The sequence below is a fragment of the Macrotis lagotis genome, chromosome 2, assembly GCF_037893015.1.
Source record: "Macrotis lagotis isolate mMagLag1 chromosome 2, bilby.v1.9.chrom.fasta, whole genome shotgun sequence".
In the NCBI taxonomy this organism is placed as follows: domain Eukaryota; kingdom Metazoa; phylum Chordata; class Mammalia; order Peramelemorphia; family Peramelidae; genus Macrotis; species Macrotis lagotis.
Window position 1 is genome coordinate 179,330,602 of NC_133659.1, and position 23,756 is coordinate 179,354,357.

General features: G+C 33.5%; 1 pseudogene; it reads right to left on the reverse strand.

Moving 5' to 3' along the window:
* The window catches only part of LOC141512029 (peroxiredoxin-6-like), a 91,875-nt pseudogene extending 70,627 nt beyond the window's left edge, over positions 1 to 21,248 (reverse strand).
* Between the last annotated feature and the right edge of the window lie 2,508 nt (positions 21,249 to 23,756).

Below are 23,756 nucleotides of genomic sequence, written 5' to 3' on the forward strand. Positions count from 1 at the left end.
TTTTGTTTGATGGATTCTTAATGTTTCATGGTGTGTCATTAATTTCCACTTGCCCAATTTAATTTTTAATTTTAATTTAATTTAAATTTTAATTTTAATTTCAGATAGCATTTGAATTTTTTCCAGTTATTTAATTTTACTTTTAAATGAATTCTTTCCATTTTCCATTTGATCAATTGTTTTTTAGGTTTTTGCAAGGCAATGGGGTTAAGTGGCTTGACAAGGCAACACAACTAGGTAATTATTAAGTGCCTGAGACCAGATTTGAAACCAGATATTCCTGACTCCAGGGCCGGTGCTTTATTCACTGTGCCACCTAACCACCCTGATCAATTTTTAAGGGAATTATTTTCCTTTTGTCCTTTAACCAATACTACACTTAAAGGTATTATTTTCTTCTGTCAATTTTTCTATTTTCTTTTCCAAGTTTTCACAGTTCTGCATGATTTTCATTTCTTTTTCTCTATTTTCTTCTTCCTCTTTTCTTTGACTTTTATTTTTTTTCTGAGCTCTTCCAAGAGGAATTTTTGTCCTTGAAACAAATTCATAATCCCAATTTAGGCTTCACATGAAAGCGTTTTGTTGCTACTTTCCTCTTCTGAGATGGTTTTTGGATCTTTCCTTTTTTGATCACCACAGTAGCTTTCTATGGTTAGCACTCATTTGAGCACTGTTCCTGGGGTACAGGAAATACATTCTCAAGCTTTTTTGTGTTGGGGATCAGTGGTCTGGTCACTGTCTTTCTGCACTAAGGTCTTGGATGCTGGTGCCTTGTTCCCTGCATTACTGTAGCAAGATCCAGTCTTGTCAGTTGCATGAGCATTCTGGGGCTTGAAGTAAGCCATCTACAGTGGGGCTTGGAGTCATCCCTGTTGACCTATTGTACAGTTTTATTTACTAATCTTCACTGTGGCTAAGAGCCTCCCTCTGGTTTCTCAGGTTCTCCAGCTATGCTGGACTGATCTTTCTTTTTATTTATGTGAGACAGTCCTTTCCTGAAGTTCTTCCAAGATACCTTGAGCTGAAAAGTTATTTTGCTCTGCCTTTTTGTACGTTCACTTGCTTTAGGACCTATTCAGAGCTTTCATTTAAAGCTTTGTCAGAGGGATATTGGGAAAAAATTTTGGGAGTTTCCTAGCTTCTCTTCACCATATTGGCTCCCCCCCCCCCAAGAAATAGATATTGACCCTTTTATGAGTCAATAACATCATAAGGATGTAAAATAATAAAGGAAAAACAAAAACTTATTGATTTCCTCTGAAATAAGATGAGGAAGGTTTTTAGAACAAGTATCCTGGTCAGGTTACATTTATCATTTTGAGTTCAGTGCTAAACACCGTACATTAGGAAAGATATTAATGAAATGGAATGTATGCAGAGGAAGATGCATTTGTTATGGAATAACTTGTATCACTTAGAGAGAAGCAGTTGCAACTAATGATATTTATCCTAAAGTAGACATTTTATGGCCATGAGAACTTCAAATATTAGAAAAACTGCCTCATGGAAATATCTTGCCCAGTTTGACTACATGGGAAGAAGTAGTTCAATAAGTCTAAATTTCTGAACTCAATATTTTAGTTCAATATAAGAAAAACTTCCCTAACAATTGGACTGTTCCATATAATGGTAGATATCTTAACTTAAGCCTTCTTACAAAAGCTCACTGACTTTTTGACAGTAGCAAAGAAGAGAGAATTCTTTTTCAGATCTGGGATTAAATGTATTGTCTCTGAGGTCCCCTCCAGTATTAAAATTCTCTTATTCATTAATTGGGAAAAATGTGTCTTTAGAAATAAATATAAGCATAGACAGATTATAAAATAATAAATAATGCATAATTAATAAGGGAACTAAGATGGGTGTATAAAATGCACATTTTTCTTTTATTCTCTCAACATTTTGCTCTAAACAACTTCTATAAAGAGCATGTAAAATCAAATTCTAACAAAATATCACAATGAGTTATTCTACAACTGAAACAGTTTGAGAGAAGAGAAAAAAAGCCTGAGCAAAATGGGGCAGAAATTGGGTAGGAGTATGGAGTGATTGAAGTGATACCAGTGTAGGTTTTGGGAGGCTGTAGTGACAGCAACAGTACCAAAAGCACTCAAAACTCAGACATTTTAAGGGGATTGAATTTCTGATCAGAGATACTCACATGAAAGTACTAGGTGAAGGAAAGAGAATCACTTGATAAATCCAGTTTCTATTATCAATTCTAGGCAACATCTCCAGGTCAGAAAGGAGCACTGGTAATCTCAGATTTGAAGTTCCAAGGAAGAGAGGAGTACTGATTGGATGGAAGAGGAGCCCTGATTAACAAAGACTATAGCTCTGACCAGTACAACAGCAATCAGATCTCCCTAGATTATGTACTTTAGAAGCACTAAAAATTTATAGACTTTCAGACCCTTCTTTGAAAATAGCATAGAATAAAATTCTAAAGCTTAGTATAGTTTTCTCCAATACAGAAGTAAGCAGAGTCCAACTCTAACATATTCTTTATAGTCAAGATAAAAACTTGAAAATAGAACAGATAACAAAAAAAAACTAGATCATAAAAACATCCACCATGGTAACAGAGAAAGCCAAGAAGCAAACTCAGAAGAACTCAATGAATTGAGAAATCTGCAAGAAAAAACTCATAGTAGAAAAGCACAAATTAGATACATGCTCAAAATATCCTAGAAAAATTAAATGAAGAGATTTTTTTAAGAGCAAAAGTGATTTTAAAAATCACCTTAATATGGTAGGAGAAAACAGGAAAAGAAATGAGAGCAATTTGAGAGAATGATGAAAAGAGAATAACTTTGTAAAATGCACTAAAATTCTGAAAAATAATAAATAATTAATGAAAGTATATTAAATTATAAATCAATAAAATTAAATTAAAAGTAATATAATAATAACTAATAAAAAGATATTAAAATACCCTAAAAAAGATAACTCCTTAAAATTTTGAATTTGGATTCACAAGTGAATTCTATCAAGCATTTAAGAAACAATTTGTTCCAATTCTATATAAACTTTGGAAAAATAGGGGAAGATGGAACTCTATGACACCAATATGGTCCTGATACTTAAACCAGGAAGAGTAAAAACAGAGAAAGAAAATTATATACCTATCTCTTTCACGAATATAGATGCAAAATCTTAAATAAAATCTTAGTAAAATGATTACACTAAGTTATCACTGGGATAATACATTAAGATAAAGTAGGATTTATACCAGGAATGCAGGGTTGGTTCAATATTAGGAAAACTGTTAATATAATTAATTATATCAATAACGAATCTATCAGATATCATATGATTATATCAATAGATGCTGAAAAAGCACCTATTCCTGCTAAAAACAATAGAGAGTATAAGAATAAATGGACTGTTTCCTTAGAGTAATAAGCAGTATCTATCTGAAAACATCAATAAGCATCAGGGATAGGCTAGAAGCATTCCCAATAAGATCAGGGACGAAAAAGGTTTTCCATTATCACCACTGTTATTCAATATTCTTTTAGAAATGTTAGCTTCATCAATAAGAGAAGAAAAAGAAATTGAAGGAATTAGAATTGGAAAGGAAAACTCTCACTCTTTGCAGATGACATGATTGTATACCTAAAGAATCCAAAAAAAAAAAATCATCTAAAAAATTATTGGAAAAAATTAACAACTTTAGCAAAGTTGCAGGATATAAAATAAACCCTCATAAATCCTCAACTTTTCTATAGGTGACTAGCAAGATACAGAAGGAAGAGCTAGAAAGAGAGATCCCATTCAAAGTAGCCATAGACAATAAAAAATACCCGGGAGTCTTTTTGCCAAGGCAGAATCATAACCTTTTTAAAAACAATTATACAACACTTCTCACAAAATTAAATCATATTTAAATAATTGGGCAAACATCAACTTCTTATGAATAGGTCGAGTTAATATAATAAAAATGACAATTCTACCAACCTAAACTACTTGTTTAGTGATCTGTCAGTCAAAATTCCAAAATATTACTTTAATGAGTTAGAAAAAATGGTAAATAAATTCATATGAGAAATAAAAAGTCAAGAATTTCCAGGGATCCAATGAAAAAAAAGTGCAAAAGAAAGTGACTTAGCCCTACCAGATCTAAAATTTTATTATAAAGCATCAGTCATCAAAACTGTCCGGTACTGGCTAAGAAATAGAGTGGTGGACCAGTGAAATAGTTCAGGTGCAATAGCAGGAAATGATTATAGTAATCTGCTGTTTTATAAACCCAAAGCATCCAGCTATTGGGACAAAAACTCTTTCTTCAATAAAAACTGTTGGGAAAAGTGGAAGTTAGTATGGAAGAAACTTAGATTAGACCAACACCTCACACCCTATACCAGGCATAAAAAAATATTATAAGTAAACTAGAAGATCAAGGATTAGTTTACCTGTCAGATTTATGGAAAGGGAAGCAGTTTATGATTAAGGAAGAGATGGAGAACATCACTAAAACAAACTAGATGATTTTGATTACATTAAATTAAAAAGCTTTTGCACAGACAAAAACCACTGTAACCAAGATCAAAAGAAATGTAGTAACTGGGAAACGGTCTTTACAACTAGTATTTCTCACAAAGGACTTATTTCTTAAATATACAGAGAACTGAGTCAAAATTTTTTTTTGCAAGGCAAATGGGGTTAAGTGGCTTGCCCAAGACTACACAGCTGGGTAATTATTAAGTGTTTGAGGCCGGAGTAGAACTCAAATACTCCTGACTCCAGGGGCTGGTGTCCTATCCACTGTGCCACCTAGCCGCCCCAAGTCAAATTAAAAAAAAAAACAAGCCATACCCCAATTGACAAATGGACAAAGGATATGCAGAGGCAATATACAGATAAGGAAATCAAAGCAATTCATAACCATATGAAAAATTGATCTAAATCATTACTTATTAGAGAAATGCAAATTAAAGCATCTCTGAGGTACCACCTCAAACCTCTCAGACTGGCCAATATGACCAGAAAGAACAATGATCAATATTGGAAGGATGTGGGAAATCTGGTGGAACTCATCCAACCTTTCTGGGGAGCAATTTAGAATTATGCCCAAAGGGCAACAAAAATGTGTATACACTCTGATTCAACAATTCCACTACTGAGTCTATACCCTGAAAAGATGATGAAAAAAAGGGTAAAGACATCACTTGTACAAAATATTCATAGCAACCCTGTTTGTGGCAGCAAAGAACTGGAAATCAAGTAAATGTTCTTCAGTTGGGGAATGGCTTAACAAAGTGTGGTATATCTATGTCATGGAATTCTCTTGTTCTATTAGAAACCAGGAGGGATGGGAATTCAGGGAAGCCTAGAGGGATTTGCATGAACTGATGCTGAGTGAAATGAGCAGAACCATAAAAACATTGTACACTCTAACAGCAACATGGGGGTGATGATCAACCTTGATGGACTTGCTCATTCCATCAGTACAACAATCAGGGACAATTTGGGGCTATCTAAAATGGAGAATACATCTGTATCCAGAGAAAGAATTGTGGAGTTCGAACAAAGACCAAAGACTATTACCTTTAATTTAGAAAAAAAAAAACACTGATATCTTATTATGAAATCTTGGTATCTCTTATACTTTATTTTTCTTCCTTAAGAATATTATTCCACTCTCATCACATTCAGTTTGGATTACTGTATACCATGGAAACAATGTAAAGCCTGGCAAATTGCCTTCTGTGGGGGGTGGGGGGAAGAAAGCAAGATTAGGGGGAACTTTGTTAAACTCAAAATAAATAAAATCTTTAAAATGAAAAAGAAATTAGAATTTGTCAAGTGGAAGCAAATGATTCCATGAGACAATAAGAAAAGAGCCAAAAAGAATGAAAAAAAATAGAAGAAAATGTAAAATATCTCAAAAATTATATGCAAAATAGAGGAAAGATAGTTTAAAAATAATTAGATTATCTGAAAGTAATTATCAAAAAGAGACAAAGAGATTGTATTTCAAGAAATTTTAAAGAAATTCTGCCCATATTTCATAGAACCAGCAGGCAAAATTGAAATGAATATATCAAATTGTGGTAAAAAAAATACTGAAATGAAAGGTCCAAAGAATATTAGAGTCAAATTCCCCTTTTAATTCTATAAGGCTATGGAAAGGATCACATAAGTTTGAAAGCTAAAATGATAAAAACAGTGGAAGACTTGTAATATGATATTCTAGATGGTAAAGAAGCTAGAATTTTGGTAAAAAAAAATCAACCTAGCAAAACTGAGTACAATCCTATGAGGGAAAAAATGAATATTTAATGAAATAGAGAACTTCCAAGCATTAGTGTTGAAAATACCAGAGGAGAAAAAGAGAAGAATAAAAATGGCAAATGGGAACAAGAAATCATAGGAAATTTAATGAGATTAAACAGTTTATATTCCTATATGGGGGGAGGTTACATGAAACCCATAAAAACTATGTCATCATTAGGACAGTAAGAAAAAATCTACTTAAAGGGCATAAGTGTGTCTAATACATCCAAATGAAAATGGAGATATACAAGGAAAAGGGAAAAACTGGGAAAAATGGGAGAACGTCTCTTACTTAAAAGAGAGATTTAAAGATGAGTTTTATAATGGAAAAACAAATAGAGATAGGTAATGCTTGAATCGAATTCTCATCTGATCTGGTTCAAAGAGGAAAGAATACAAACACATATAAAGAGTACATATATACTCACACACTCGCACACATACATATGCACTCAAATAAAAATTCATCATGCAGAATAGGGAAGTAGAAAGCAAAAAAAAGTAAGAAGTGAATTTCATAAAAAATGTAGATTAAAAGCCAGGTGTCAGAAACAAAACAGACTTTTGAGAAGGGGAGAGGGTAAAAAAAAAACAGAGTAAAAAAGGATAAATAGAAGATTATAGGAAGGAAGGAAATACAGTTAACAATCATAGCTGTGAATGATGAGACAACCCTATCTTGGGAAAAAGTACTCCATAAATGATGTCTCTAAGTATAAATTCCCATTGCAAATTGTAAATTGCTAGATTTTAAATTAATTCTACCAAACATTTAAGGAATAATTAATACCAATTATAAATAATTTGGTAGAAAAGTTCTACCAAGTTCCTTTTTATGACACATATCTTTGTTAACTAAAGCACAATAAACTAAAACAGAGAAAGAAAACTATGTCAATTTGCTCATGCACATTGTTACAAAATTGTCCAAATAAAGTATTAGCAAAGAGACTATAGCAATGTATCACAATGATTATATACTATGAAAAGGTGGGATTTATACCAGGAAGGGAGGGCTGGTTTAACATTAGGAACACTATAAGCATAATGACCAATAACATCAGTAACAACAAAAAAGAAGAAAAAGTGAAAATTAAGAAAAATCATATAATTTCATCAACACATGAAAAAATCTTTTGCAACATCAATTCTTATTAAAAACAATAGAATGCAATGGAATAAATGAAGCTTTTCATAAAATAATAAATGTAATCAATCTAAAATCAAGAATATGAATTATCTCTAATGAGAATGAACTATTTTTTTGAGAATGAACTATTAACCTTTCCCATAAGATCAGGGGTAGGACAAGTATGTGCATTATCAGTATGATTATTCAATATTTTAATGGTAATGCTAGCGAAACTATTAAGATAAGAAAAATAAACTGAAGGACAAAGAGTAAGCAATGAGGAAACAAATTCATAACGTGATAGTATTCCAACAGAACCCTTAAAAATCAACTAAAAAACTGTTAAATGATTGACATCTTTGGAAAAACTTCAGGATATAAAAGATATCTATATCAATCACCATTATTTCTCTAAATTATCATCAAAATTTAGCAGGAATATATGAAAAGTGAAAATCCATTTAAAATAGTTGCTTTAGGATAATATAATTTGGTGTGTATCTGAAAAGACACATAGAAACACATCAATACAATTACAAATCACTTTTCACTACAAATAAAGATAGATCTAAAGAACTAAAGAAATATTAATTGTCCAGAGGTAGGTTGACTCAATATAATAAAAAATGACAATCCTAACTCAATTATTCAGAATGATAATCAAATTAAGAATGAATTGTTTTATAGAATTAGAGAAATATTTTTTTCATCTGGAGGAACAAAAGTTCAAGAATATCAATGAATCAATTTAAAAAAAAGTCATGGAAAGTAGTCTAGTAGTACCAGATTTCAAACTATATTATGAAGTGGTAACCACGAAAAATAAAATATGTTGGTAGATAAGAGAATAGTTATTTAGTGCAATAGATTAGGTACACAAAGCACAGAAGCAAACGACCAGAGTAACCTAGCATTTGATAAACCCCAAAATTCTTGCTACTAAGGTATCAACTCACTACCCCCCCCAACAAAACAAAAACAAAAGCAAAAACAAAAAAAAAACCTTCTGGAAAAACTGGAAAGCAATCTGGCAGAAACTAGGAATAGGCCAATATATACCAATATAATATATACCAATATACCAATATAAGCTCAAAGTGAGAAGGATTTAGACATAAATGTTGATATAAATAAATTAGTGGAGCACAGGGAAAAATAATTACCTGTCAGATACAAAGAAAAAGGAGTAAGAATTCATGACTAAGCAAGAAATAGAGGTAAATTGAATAGTTTTGAATATCTCCTTGGAGGTAAAATAAATAGTTTTAATTTGTTAAAATTTTAATAATTTTGTGCAAATTTATAAAACATGAGTGATTTCCCAATTTACAAGAGATTACAAAATGAGTTGGCAATTTTCTTTTTCTTTTTACATTTTTTTCTTTTATATTATTACCATAATCTTGCTGTAAGATTGATAATAACCTCCACCCCCAAAAAGGATGAGAAACCTCAAGAATAGTGAGAGAGAAAATAAGCATACTTCAGGCTGTTGTCAGATTCCAATGGCTTTGTCTATGGGATGGGTTGCTTTTCCCATCATAGTCACCAGAGAAGCTGCTTCAGTATTTTTCCCCCAGTTGTTATCACTAGCTGTAATTTCCTCCACTCTATTCCTCTCCACTCTCATATTTTCCACTCTCTCTCTCTCTCTCTCCTTTCATCCTGTCCCTTTCTAGAAGTGTGTTGCATCCTAGTACCCTCTCCCATAATCTCCCCTCTGCTCTGCCATCTATTCCCCTGTTTCCCTCTCCATGTTCCCCTTATCCCATCAGTTTCCTTTCATTTTTCTCTAGAGTACAGTAGATTTCTATACCATATTAAGTGTATATGTTATCTACTCTCTGAGCCATTTCTGATGATAATGAAGGCTCACACATTCCCCCTCTCACCTTCCCCTGTTCCACTGCATTGTCAAAGCTTTTTCTTGACTCTTATGTGAAATATCTTAACCCCCCTTCTTCCTCACCTTTTTCTTCCTCCCACTACTTTCCTTTATTACCCACTGACTCCATCTTTTTACTATATTATACAATTATATTCAGTTCCTTCCTGTGCCTTGTCTTAATATGCTCCTTCTAACTGCTCTTATGAATGATAAAGTTCATATGAGTTATCAGTATCTTCTTTCCATGCAGGAATACAAGCAGTTCAACATCATTAACCTCCTCATAATTAGTCCTTCTCATCTATCCCCTCTATGGTTCACCTGAGTCCCTGTACTTGGAGATCATACTTTCTCTTCATCTCTGGTTGTTTCAATAGGAAAGTTTGAAATTCCCCTGTTTCATTGAAAGTCCATCTTTTCCCCTGAAAGAGGGTGTTCAGTTTTGCTGGATGATTGATTCTCAGTTGTAAACCAAGATCTTTTCCCTTGTGGTATATCATGTTCTAAGCCCTATAAGCCCTTAACGTAGATGTTTCCAGATCCTATGTAATGCTGTCTATGGAACCACAATAGTTGACTTGCTGGTTTCTGGAAGCTTTTAGTATTTTCTCTTTGACTTGGGTGTTCTGGAGTTGGGCTATAATACTCCTCTTTTGGGATCTCTTTCAGGAGGTGACTGGCAAATTCCCTCAATTTCTATTTTGCCCTCTGCTTCTAGGATCTCAGGGCAATCCTGCTGTATTGTTTCTTGAAAAATGGAATCTAGGTGATTTTCCTGGTTATGACTTTCAGGTAGCCCAGTAATTTTTAAATTATCGCTTCTGGATTTGTTTCCAAGTTCAGTTGTTTTTTCCAATGATATATTTCACATTTTCTTCTATTTTTTTGTTTTTTTTATTTTGATCCAGTTTTATTTCTTCCTGTGTTATTTCAAAGTCATCAGCTTTCTTTAGTTCCATTCTGCATTTGAAGGAGTTATTTTTCTTCAGAGAGCTTTCTTATCTCCTTTTCCAGATGGTCAATTCTGCTTTTTTAAGGCATTCTTCTCCTAATTTTCCATTTTGTTTTGCTTTTTCTATTTGGCCTAAAATGGTTTGTAATATGTTATTTTCTTTGGTATATTTTTGTATTTCTTTCCTCAAACTGCTGATTTGGTTTTCATGATTTAACTGCATTGCTCTCATTTCTCATCCCAATTTTTCCTCTACCTCCCTTAATTGCTTTTCAAAATCTTTTTTGAGTTCATCCATAGCCTGAGCCTATTTTCTATTTCTCTTGGAAGTTTTGGATATGGAAACTTCAATTTTGTCATCATCTGAGTATGTATTTTGATCCTCCATGGAACCAAAGTAATTTTCGATGGTCAGATTCTTATTTTTCTGTTGTTTGCTCATTTCCTTAACCTATGACTGATTTACCACACTTCCAAGGTTTTAGGGGATTTTGGGGACAACCCACAGGGACTTTAATTCCTCCAAGGTCTTATGAGAGGCTCTGACTGCTCCCTTGGTTTAAGGCCCTGCCCTCTGCCCTGAAGCTGTGAGGATGGTCCCTGTTTAGCTATGGTGGTGTTTTGGGAGCCCAAGCTGCAACCTGGATCTGAATGTGGCAAACAGCTGAGTCCTTCCCCAGGGAAAGTAGTGAGACCTCTGCACTATCCGTGCTCCCCAACTGTCTATGGACTGAGAGCTCTGGATGTGCTGCTCCTGATACAGGTTCTCACCCCAGGATTGCTCTGAGGCCCTCTGCACTTGCTCTGGTTGGGTAGAGCTCTCTCATCACCCCTTCCAGATGTTCTGCATGATTATACCACCCTTTCTGCCATGTACTCAGGTGCTCAGCATGGCTGTGCTGCTCTGTGTCTGCATCTATGCTGCAGCTTTTTCCAACCCCTGGTCCTGGTGGAATAGATCTGTCCCAGAGATCTTCTAAGATGTCTTGGACTGGGGAATTGTATCACTCAGTCTTTCTGTGGGTTCTTCCCCCTATAGATGTTGGCTAGAGCCATAATTTGATGACTTTTGAAGTTTTGGGGAAATGTGTTTCTGGGAATTTCTGCCTTCAAGCCAACCATCTTGGCCACACCTCCAGCTTTTTTCAAAGGACGAAATCAAATCTATCAATAGGCATACAAAAATGCTTTAAAACATTAAAAATAAAGAAATGCAAATTAAAATAACTCCATGATAGCCTTTCACATTATTCAGGTTAGTTAAGGTAAGAGACAAAAAGAAAATTAAAATGCTGGGAGGACTGTAGAAAAATGGATACATTGACACATTCTTGGTAGAGCTATAAACTGATTCAACCATTCTGAAGAACAAGTTGAAGTTATGCTGAAAGGGCTATAAAATTCAGTAATCAAGAAATCAAAGAAAAAAATTATAAAAAAATAAAAAAAATTGTGAAGACTTAGAAACTAAAGGGATGCCCATCGATTGAGAAATGGCTGAAAAAGCTCTGTAATATATTTGTGATGAAATATTAATATACTGTTAGAAATATTGAAGAGCATGAATTCAGAAAAATCTGGAAAGACTTTATATGAGCTAATGCAAAATCAACCGAGTATTGTAGAACATTGTACACAGTAACTATAATCAACTGTGAAAGACTTAACTATTCATAGCAGTACAATGATCCAATACAAATGCAAAAAACTCATGATATTAAAAATGCTCTCTCCAGAGCAAAAATTGAGTCCTGAGTGAAGATTGTAGGACTTTTTCCTTTGTTTTTTGCAACATGGCTAAAGTGGTAATATGTTTTCCATGATTTCATACTATTTTGGACATCATATTTATTCCTTTCTTAATAGGTTTGAGGAGAATATGAAGGGAAGGAGAATATTTTAAATTAAAAAATAAAGTAAAATTGAAAAATGGCAGCACATTATTCCATAATTGATTAGATGCCAGACATGAAGAATGTCAGTTTGTCAAGTGTCTCTTACATCCCAGAGATCCATGATTCTTTTCTGTTTAGCATTTCTATATCAATAACTTAAATGAAGTCTCAGTTTTAATGCTCATCATATTTGAAGATAACAATAAATAAAGAGGAAGCACTAATTTGTTGATAGAGTTAACAAAGAAAATCTCTGTACAAACTACAGACTTTGGCTGAACCAAATAAGATAGCATTAAATGCAAAGTTTTGCACTTAGGTTCACACAATCAATTTCATATATTGAAGGCAGAAAATATTTGGTTAGATTTCAGTTCCATCAGAAATATCTGAGAGTTTTATTGAACTGCAAACTATTCAGTTATTTTTTTAATCAAGTCCAATTTTCATGATCCCATTTTGGCTTCTAATTGTAAAGATACTGCCATTTTCTTCTCCAGCTAATTTTATAGATGAGAAAACTGGAGTAAAGAAAGTCTATTGACTTATCCAGAGTCACACCCCGAGGTCATATCTGAGGTCAGATTTTAACTCACAAAGAGGTGTCTTCCTGACTCCAGGCACTGTACTATATCTATTGCTTTACTAAACCATTTTAATGATATTTAGAAAAACATAGCTTCCAGAATAAAGTGGTGATTGTCCTTCCACATTCTATCCTCATGAGACCCTGCTTGGAGTTTAATGTTCATCTCTAAGCATGACAGTTTCAGAAATACATTAATAGACTGTCAGCATCCAATGGAGTACAACTAAGATGGTGAAAGTTCTTGAATTCCTGCCATAAAGGGAACATTTCATTGATCTGAAGATCTTCAATCAGTAATCTGTAGAAGAGTAAAATATTATTTCCTAAGTAGAGAAATAGAGACCATGAAATATGACAGAGTAGATATTGAGCTTAGAGATATAGTTATCTGTATAGATAAAGTAATATTTCAGTTATAGAGATATTGAAGGGTAGAGCAAAGTAAAACAAGAAAAACTTTATGTTGTATGACAGAAACTGGAGCATAATGGCTGTCCTTAAATATTTCAGTTAATCATTAAATATTTAAGCTCAGTTTTCAAAAAGAAGCAAAAGAAAGCTCCTCCCCTCAGGGAGTTTGCAATAAAGGAAATTACAATCAAAGGAAAACTGAGGGCAGAAGAAGCTAGATCTGTTGTACACAACTGAAAAAGTGACTTAACAAGGAACTTAGGGTCTTAAACCAAATGATTTGTAAGATTCTTCCTAGATATATTCTTTTTATTGTTCTGTGTTCTGTAGTCTAAATAAGAGGTAGCTGACAATCATTAAAAGGGGAAAGGATACAATGGAGTCTGAGTCTTGATTAAAAGAAATAATCAATAGGGAGTTTGAGAAATATAGGAAGGAACTAAGAATCTAGGGAGACAATAGTCAGGTGAATAGTGAACATGGAAACAGGAAGATCTGAAATCTAATCCAGCCTCAGACACTAAGTATCTGTGTGAGCTTTGTCACAATCAGCTTCTCTCAACTTTGGTTTTATCACCTGTAGGACTGGGTGATAATACCATTTATTTCACAGGATTGTTGTCGAGATCCAAAGGGATAACATATGTGATTGGAGGCAGATGTTTAATGGGTAGAGCATTAAACATGGAATCAAGAAGACCTAAGTACAAATCCAGTCTCAGACACAATGATCATGTGACTATGGGCAAGTCACTTAACCCTTATTTGCCTCATTTTCCTAATTTGTAAATTGGGGATAATAATAGTGTCTACCTCTTAGAGTTGTAGTGAAGAACAAAGAGAGAAACATGGTAAGCACCTCAAAATACCTCTCATACAAGTTCTATATAAATGTGTTATTTTTTTATTATATAAATATTCGATTTATTTTTCCAACCATATACAATGATAATTTTTACCAATCACTTTTTTGCAAGGCTTTGAGTATTACAATTGTTCTCCCTTCCTTCTCTCCCACCCCATAGAGAAAGAAATTTGATACAGGTTTTGCATTTGTAACCATGCTAAACATAGTTCAAAACTGAGCATGTTGTGAGAGAAGATCCAAAAGGTAGAAAGAAAATATTAGAGATAACAATATTACATAATGTGTAAGACAACTTTTAAAAATTGAAGATAATAAGCTTTGGTCTTTTGGTCTTCATTTAAACTCTACAAATCTTTTTCGGGATGCAGATGTATTTTCCATCACAAATCCCTTAAAATTGTCTTTGATTATTGTACTGCTGAAATGAACAAGTCCATCATGGTTGGTCATTACTCCATCTTGCTGCCAGTGTGCATAATGTTCTTCTGGTTCTGTTCTCTTCCCTAGAACTGAAAAGAAGACAAAAAGGATCCAATTTCACAAAACCATATGCTAACGTAAGTGAGGAAAGGCTCAAAACTTCTTCTCTCATAACATTGTCCTGCACCAGATGTCTGTAAAAGAATTAAACCAAGAGCAAGGAAGACCAGGGATAATGTCCAAGTATCTATCACTATTCAATTTAAAAAATATCACAGTAGGCAAATCACAGAGGCTCTCCTATTCATCACATGTTTAGTTCACCATAACAATTTACAAAATATCTATGCCTGCTCCAATGTGTCTTCAAGTAATTTCCATTACATATCATTATTATTTTCCCCCAAAAGATCTTCTAACTTCTCTCACAGTATTAAAATATATTTTCATTATGATGGTGGAAAACTTTTCAAGATGCCTAATATCCTGGATTCCAAAAGATCCAGGGACTGCTTTGCTCATTCCCATTTTCAGCAGGTACATTCTTGAATCAGGATTTTCTTCTTGGTCTTATTTTCTTTTTATTTTTTCTTGAACCCATTTTCAATTAATTAAAATTTTGTAAAACATTGGAATACTTCAAGTTGTTTTAAAAAATAGTTGTATCAACCTTGTCTCAAGAATTCTTAATCCTTGCCTCTCTAACCATTCTTTACCTTATGCTAAATAGCTCACCTTTCAACAGTCACTTTTTTTTATATTTTTCAAGGCAATATGGTTAAGTGGCTTGCCCAAGGCCACATAACTAGGTAATTATTAAGTGTCTGAGGTTGGATTTGAACCCAGATACTCCTGACTCCAAGGGCAGTGCTCTAGCCTTTTTTTTTTAGGTTTTTGCAAGGCAAATGGGGTTAAGTGGTTTGCCCAAGGCCACACAGCTAGGTAATTATTAAGTGTCTGAGACCAGATTTTAACCCAGGTACTCTTGACTCCAAGGCTGGTGCTTTATCCACTACGCCACCTAGCCACCCTCAACAGTCATTCTTCAGCTCACTTTACCAGATGGTTTCTAATATCCATACAACTTTTTTTTGAAGTAAAGATATTTCATAAAGATATATGTACATTTAAAGAATTCCAAAAATCAAATGTATGGCTTCAAAATCATTTTAATTACTTGAAATAATAAAACTTTAAGAAAATTATTTGGCATCCTAACTATTTACTAATTTCATAATGTCTTTTTTTGGAAATCTCTATTTCCTTTGAACTAAGGGGAAGAAGAACTTTGTATGTTCTTTGCACTAGAAAGCAGGAGGCTCCAAATACTTCAGTGGCAAAATATTGGCTGATTGTAGGAGTAGAGAGGGTTCACTCCCCTCTCTTGACTAAATCAGGGAAACAATTTGGTACTGGAGAAAAGGAAAAAAAAAAGCCATTATTTGACTTTGTATGGCCATTATTCAGCAGATCTAATGAGTTTCAAATTGAAGATAATATTCTAAAACCTCAGATCACAGAAATTGGGCACTCTAGGATCATCAATATATAATTTTTAAAAATTCATGCAAGCAAGGTTATCTGATAATTTCATCTGGAAATGTAATTGAACATTATTTCAAGTTTTAGCCTTGAGAAGTTGACGTAGGGATTTATTGGTGGTGTCTACTGGACACAAGGGTGACCTTCTTACTTAATGAATTTAATTGTCTGATATAAGTGGATACCTGTGTCAGCTTCTTCCATCTGGGAATTGTGTCCTAATGATCTCCACTGAAGTAGCAGGGAATTCTATAGATAAAGTTTGACAATGAAGGGCTGAGTCATTTATATTTGTGTTTACATTGGGCATTGAGGTCAAACCTAAAAGCTCAGGGACTTTAGGCAGTATATTATTCTCACTGAAAAAAGATATTCTGACTACAACTGCTATTGTTTGCACTATTTTTTTATTTTACAGAATCTGGCAAGGATTCAGCAGAAAGAGAGGAGGAATGCTGTCTAAAATAATAACCATAAATAAAACATGAAATCTACAAAGTAGAATGTTTGATGCTTATCTGACCTGAATAGTGCATCAACCTTGAGCAAAACAGCTGGAACACAAAGCAAGCCAAAACTTTACAAAGGCAATAGTCAACACATGCAACAGAGAGAAGAAAACTGGGGACAGATTACTGTTATTCCAGGTCACAAATTTATCAAAGAAAACCCTACTCCTGAGGTTGCCCCAGGTCAATTCATTTTAGGATTTGCCTTAGGAAGTAAGAGGGAGAACACATTTATTACCACCATTAGAGGGAGCAGAACTGGTATCAGTCAAACTGTATGCTCCTCCCAAGGCAGGTGGTTGTCACTAACCTATGTAGCTTTCTCTCCCTCATGTACGATAACTAATAATTGGTATAAATTTTTATCAGAGGTTTTGAACCTTTTTCTTGTTTGTTTTTGTTACTTACTTATTGGATCCTATTACATAAAGACTTCTTTTCACTATATAAATATATATATATATATATATATATATATATATATATATATACATATATATCTGTGTAGGCTCTCTCTCTCTCTCTCTCTCTCTCTCTCTCTCCTTCATTCCATTCTCTTCCCTCATCTTTTCCATCTTTTTTTCCTTTCTCTCCACTGTCTCTCTCCTTTCTGCCTCTTATGATATAGACCTCTTCCTTAGTATGTTTCTGTCTACGTATTTGGTTTTTTGTCTGTCTGTCTGTCTGTCTGTCTCTCTCTCTCTCTCTCTCTCTCTCTCTCTCTCTCTCATTGTCTGCATCTCTGTCTCTCACTTTCTTTGCCTCTGTATCTGTCTTTTTCTGTATCTTCCTCTCTCTGTATACACACACACACACACACACACACACACACACACACACACACATAGACACAAACAATTTCCTATCCCAAGGTCTAGACCTGAAGGAGAATTTCTTTTCCATTTCAAATTCTTTGAAATTAAAAGGAGCCTTACTAAAGGGAAGTACAAAACTGGATTTATTCATGCAAGACTGTGATTCTCACAGTAGGCCTGATGGGGAAAGAGATGCATTTCCACAAATTTAACATCTTTTTTAAAAAATTTGGCTGGTTTTTGTAGTCTTTAAGCTCTTAGGTTAGGAAAAGATGTGAAGCCTTAAGAAAGTGAGACATACCATAATATCTGGTTTGTTTGTCTTTCTAGCAACTACAAATTTATTTCTTTTTGATCAGGGGAAAAGAATCCAAATTTGGGCTTAATACCTGCATACATTTGGGAGTGACAGACTCACCAATGTGTGGGAGCATTGTTTTTTTTCCTAGAAATTCCAAATTAATTTTCCTTTTGAGGTAAGTCTAAACCACATTGACTGTAGTTCTGGTGTAGAAAGGTGGGATCTTCCATCAGTAACTATAAATATGTTAATTATCACCTACTCAAGACTATACTATTTTTTATTTTTTGTAAAATGAAGCAAAGCTTATCGGGATCCCATATAGAATATTACCTTGAAGTTTTCATGAATTCTGGGAATCCTTTTATTCTCATCATCAGATATATAAATTTTTCAGAACAATTCCAAATAGGGACAAATCAACCTAAAGACTTAGGAGGGAGTTTTATCCCCAAAATTTAACATGACCTATATAAACTCAGAATTTGAAGATGATTGGTCAGCAGATAAAGGGAATAAAGTTAATTGACCACTTCTCATCCCTGGGACATCAAATTAATTAAAACACAAAGTGATAGGTTCTGCTGAAGATAAACTAAGTTTATATGATATATTCTATTGTGGGAAGTTGCATGAATCTTTTTAAATTAACAATACACCATGAGGACTAAGTATTATTCTAATTGCATTTCCCAACTGACTCACAATCTTTCCATATTGAACTCATGCAGATTTATTTAGATTATATTTGTCTTTGGAAAGTAAAAAGTATGAATGTCATATAAGTAACTGAGCTTCTAAAATAGAACTTTTGTTCCCAGTTAGTCTAGTGAAATTCCACCAAGGTCCTACCCTGACGTCTCATCACAATGTGAAAATAACATTGGGCTTCTGAAGACTATGCCAACAAACAGTATGGTCTAACTTATCTACCATACTGAAAAAAAATTTCAATATGGGTAACAGATTAATTGCCTCTTGTCTGATAAACCAACTATCTTAAGAGCTTTATTATCAGAAGCTGATCACCAAAGTATGTAGATTTCAATCCTTGTCATAAGAGGAAACACCCATATGAAATGATCTTAAACTCAAACACAAATCAATATAACTAAATCAATAAGGATCTCAATGAACAACATATTGACTAAAAACCACCACATATTAATATTATATATGTATGAGCTTATATTATTTGTTTTCCTAAATATTTTACAACTGCATATTATTTTATTTTTCTCTCTAATAATATTTCTCCAATTGGTTATCAAGACATTTTTAGCATTCATTTTTACAAGATTTTGACTTCCAAATTCCCCCCCCTCCCCTCCTCTTTGACAAAAAATGATAGACAATGTGATATAGGTTACACACGTGCTATCCGGTAAAACATATTTCCATATTAGTCCTAGTTCTGAAAGAAGAAACAGAACAAAAGGGAAAAATGTGAAAAATAATAAATTAAATGAACAAAATGCTTCCAACTATAATCAGAGATAGTCCATCAGTTCTTTATCTAGATGTGGGCAGCAGGTTCCTTCATGAGTACTTAGACTTTGTCTTGAATCATTGTGTTACTGAGAAAAGCTGAGTCATTCATAGTTGATCATTAACAGTGTTGTTGATACTATTTTCTGGTTCTGCTCATTTAACTTTGCCTAAGTTCATAAAACTTTTTCCAGTTTTTTCTGAAATTTGCTTGTTCAACATTACTCATTGCACTACTGTATTCTATTACATTCATTTACCACAGTTGATTTAGGCATTTCCCAACAGATGGGTATCCCCTCAAATTTCCAGTTTTTTACCTCCATGAAAACAGGTTGCTATAAATATTTTTCCCATGGTACTTCTCTTCTCTATTTGCAAGTCATATTGCTGGATTAAAGGTATGCACAATTTGGTTGCTTTCTGGACATAGTTCCAAATTGCTCTGAAGAATGATTGATTCAATTCCACCAATAGTGCATTAGTGCCCCAATTTTCCCCAATTCCCTCTAACATTTGTCATATTTTGTTGTATTAGAAAATTTGACAGATATGAAATAGGTACTTCTGAGTTGCTTTAATTTTCATTTCTCTAACCAAAAGTGATTTAGAGCTCTTCTTCCTATGTCTATAGATAGTTTTGATATCTTCATCTGAGAACTACCTGTTCACATCCTTTGACTATCAGTTGAGGAATGGATCATATTCTTATAAATTTGACTCAGTTCTCTCTCTATTTTTTTCTTTTTAGAAATAAGACCTTTAAGACTCACTTGGTATAAAGATTATTTCTGAATTGTCTAACCTTGGTTGCTTTGACTTTGTACAAAATATGTTTATTTTAAAATAATCAAAATTATTTATTTTATATTATGTGATGCTCTCCATCTCTTGTGTGGTCCTAGATTCTTCGTTTCTCATAGATCAGACAGAGTTTTCTGTACATTTCTAATTTGCTTTCTGTCATCCTTTTATCTAAAGCATGCACCCATTTTAAATTTATCTTGGTATATAGTGTGAGATGTTAGTTTAATTGCAGTTCATGTCCTATTGTTTTTCAGTTTCCCAGCAGTATTGGTAGAATATTGAGATCTTATCTCATTGGTTGGAGTCTTTGCTACTATGATAATTGACTATTGTTTCTTATATTTATTTTGTTGATCTACCACTCTATTTCTTTACCAATACCAAAGAGTTTTGATGATTTCCACTTTAGGATATAGTTTGAAATCCGATATTGCTAAATTACCTTCCTTTGTAAATTTGTTTCCATTAATTCCCTTGACATTCTTTTTTTTTAGGTTTTTGCAAGTTAATGGGGTTAAGTGGCTTGCCCAAGCCCACCCACTTAGATAATTATTAAGTGTCTGAGGCTGGATTTGAACTCAGGTACTCCTGACTCCAGGGCTGCTACTCTGTCCACTACATCACCTAGCCCCCCCAATTCCCTTGATATTCTTGATCTCTCGTTCTTTCAGATGAATTTTGCTATTACTTTTTCCTAGGTCCATCAAAAAAGTTTTGATAATTTGACTGGTATTATATTGAATAAATAAGTAACTTTAGTCAGAATTATCATTTTTGTTACATCGGCTTAGCTTATCCATGAACAACTGATATTTTTCCAATTGTTTAGATCTGACTTTATTTGTGTGAAAAGTGGTTGGTAATTTTGTTCATATAATTCCTAGGTTTGTCTTGGCAGGTAGATTTTCAAGAGTTTATTATAGTTTACAATTATTATAAATCAAATTTCTCTTTCTTTCTCTTGCTGTTAGGCTTTGTCAGGAATAAATAAAGAAACGTTAATGATTTATATGGGTTTATCTCTTATCCTGAAACTTTGCTAAAGTTGTTAATTATTTCAAGTAATTTTCAATTGATTCTCTAGGGTTCTCTAAGTGTACCATCATATCATCTCCAAAGAGTGATACTTTTGTTCCCTCTCTACCAATTCTAATTCTGTTGATATATTTTTCTTTTCTTATTGCTATAGTTAACATTTATAGTACTGTATTAAATAATAATGGTGATAGGCTATTTACCTGGTGCATCACTGATGCACCAAGGTTCAGGATATCACAGTGCTTTGAAGAAGTGGGACTTGCTACTGGTTTGCTGGGATGCTTCCTGTTCTGTTTGTACTCCCCTTTTACCATAGTGAGACAGACCTCTCCTGCTGACCTTTCAAGTTTCTTAGGCTAAAAAATTATTTCACCTCATTTTTTTGCTGATTCTACATTCTAGAATTAGTTTTGAGGTGTATTTTGTGGTTATTTGGAGGTGAATAATGGGAGAGTTGTGGTGATTTACTACTTGTTCTGCTAGTTTGTCTCCTGAACTCTTCTAATTACATTTTATTCTGGTTCAAACCACACTCTAGAATGTAGTGGGACTCATAGAGCCTATGGAATATGTGTTTGACACTTTTAAAGTAAATCATAGATCTTTAAAGTAATTCTATTAAGACCTGGGACAAATCAAATAGAGAATGTGATTAAATGACTTTTCTCTTGCCATTGATGAGATTTATGAAGTAAATACAGAATATCTAAAATACACTTGGGAAGTAAATACAGAACATCTAAAATACACTTGTATGTATGTATGTATGAATGTAAAACTTATCTTCATCAGTTTAGGACAAAAATGCTAAATGAGGTTCATGACTTTTTCTCAGAAACTTGCTCTCTTACTCTTGAAAATGAACTATGGAGGATTTCTGGGGTGGAACCAGGATGGTGATGTGAAGCAAACCAGCTTAAGGAATTTTTCCCTACCAAAGATAAATTAAGCCTCTACTTTTGACATTTACACTACAGATCCCACCAAGAAAAAGAGATGATTCAAAGAAGTTTTGGATTGTAGACATTGTGGAGGATTTTATGTGAAGGTCTGTCTCTTTGGGGAAAAGGGGGAAGTAAAGCCCAGGAAGTAGGAGAGCTTCCAGGATCTGAGACAATGTCTCTATTACTTGCAATCATTTGGAAAGTTCTCAGTGAGACCTCCAGAGCCTCCCAGTACTTAGAGATTATCAAGATTCTTACAGTTAATTAGATCAATCTCTTGTGCTTCACTTAAAAAGAGGTTAAGTATTCTGGATGGGGAGGGAGGGGTAAAGTGTGAAAGAAAATAAGCCTCAGGTGAGAAGCACAAATAATTCAAGAAATGATATGGCTTTGGATGACACTTTAGCTCCTGAAGAGGATTGTGTGTATTTGAAAGATACTTGAAAAGGGGATAAGGTTAAAAAAATATTATAATTTCAATTTGATGCAATTTGAGTCAATGTTGCTAATTAAGCAATCAACTAAATAATCTGTGATGATATTCTGGTAACAATAGGAACTTGTCAAGGAATGAAATAATGGAACTGTACCTGATTAATAATATTATAGCACAAAGGAAAGAGGCACAAAGATTTATAATTTTAGAGGGGGAAGAAGGGAGAATCTGAATGCTGATTAAATTGTATTCAATAGATTTAGCCTAGTGAAGGAATAAGATACATTCTTACTTGAGTTTAAAAATCTAACTTAATCTACAGGAAAGTAGGGAGGGGGGCAGTGAACAGGAAAGATAAGGGAAGAAGGGACTGACAAAAAGGAAGTGAGGAGATAAGTGAAAATGAACTGAAAGTTAAATTTCTAAAAAAAAGTCCAAGGGGAAAGGTACTAAAATTTTGGTGAGGAAGAATAGGAGAAAAAGAAAGAGATAAATATAAGTGGTGATAGGCAGCATGGAGGGAAATGCAGAATTTGTAATCTTAACTGTAAATATGAATGGGATGAACTGTCCCAAAAAATGACAATGGTTAGCAGAATGGATTAAAAACCAGAATCCTAGGATATACTGTTTACAAGAAACACATTTGAAGAAGAATGATACATACAGGGTAAAGGTAAAAGGTTGGAGAAAAATATATTATACCTCAGTGGAAGTAAAAAAATCTGGGGTAGCGATCCTAATCTCAGACAAAGTAAAAGCAAAAATCAATCTCATTAAAAGGGATAAGGAAGGAAACTACATCTTCTTAAAAGGCACCACTGGTAATGAAACTATATCATTACTAAATATATATGTATGCATCTAATGGTATAGCATCCAGATTCCTAGAGGAAAAGCTGAGTGAATTTCAAGGAAAAATAGATGGCAAAATTTAAAAATGGGACACCTCAATCTCCCTCTCTCAGAAACAAATAAATCTAACCACAAAATAAATAAGAAGGAAGTTAAGAAGGTGAAAGAAAGAGGAAACTTAGATATAATAGACCTCTAGAGAAAACTTAATTCAGATAGAAAAGAATATACCTTTTTCTTGGTAGTACATGGCACTGTAACCCAAATTGACAGTATACTAGGGCATAAACACCTTATAATCAAATTCAGAAAGGCAGAAATAATAAATACACCCTTCTCAGACCATGAGGCATTAAAAATTACATGTAATAAAGGGTCAGGGAGAGATAAATCAAGAAGTAATTGGAAATTAAATAACTTTATCTTTAATGATCTGTAGATCAAACAGCAAATAATACAAATAAACAATAATTATATCCATGAAAATGATAATAATGAAATGTCACACCAAAATCTATGGGATATAGCCAAGGCAGATTTGAGGGAAAAATTTATACCCCTAAATGCCTATATGAACAAAATAGAGA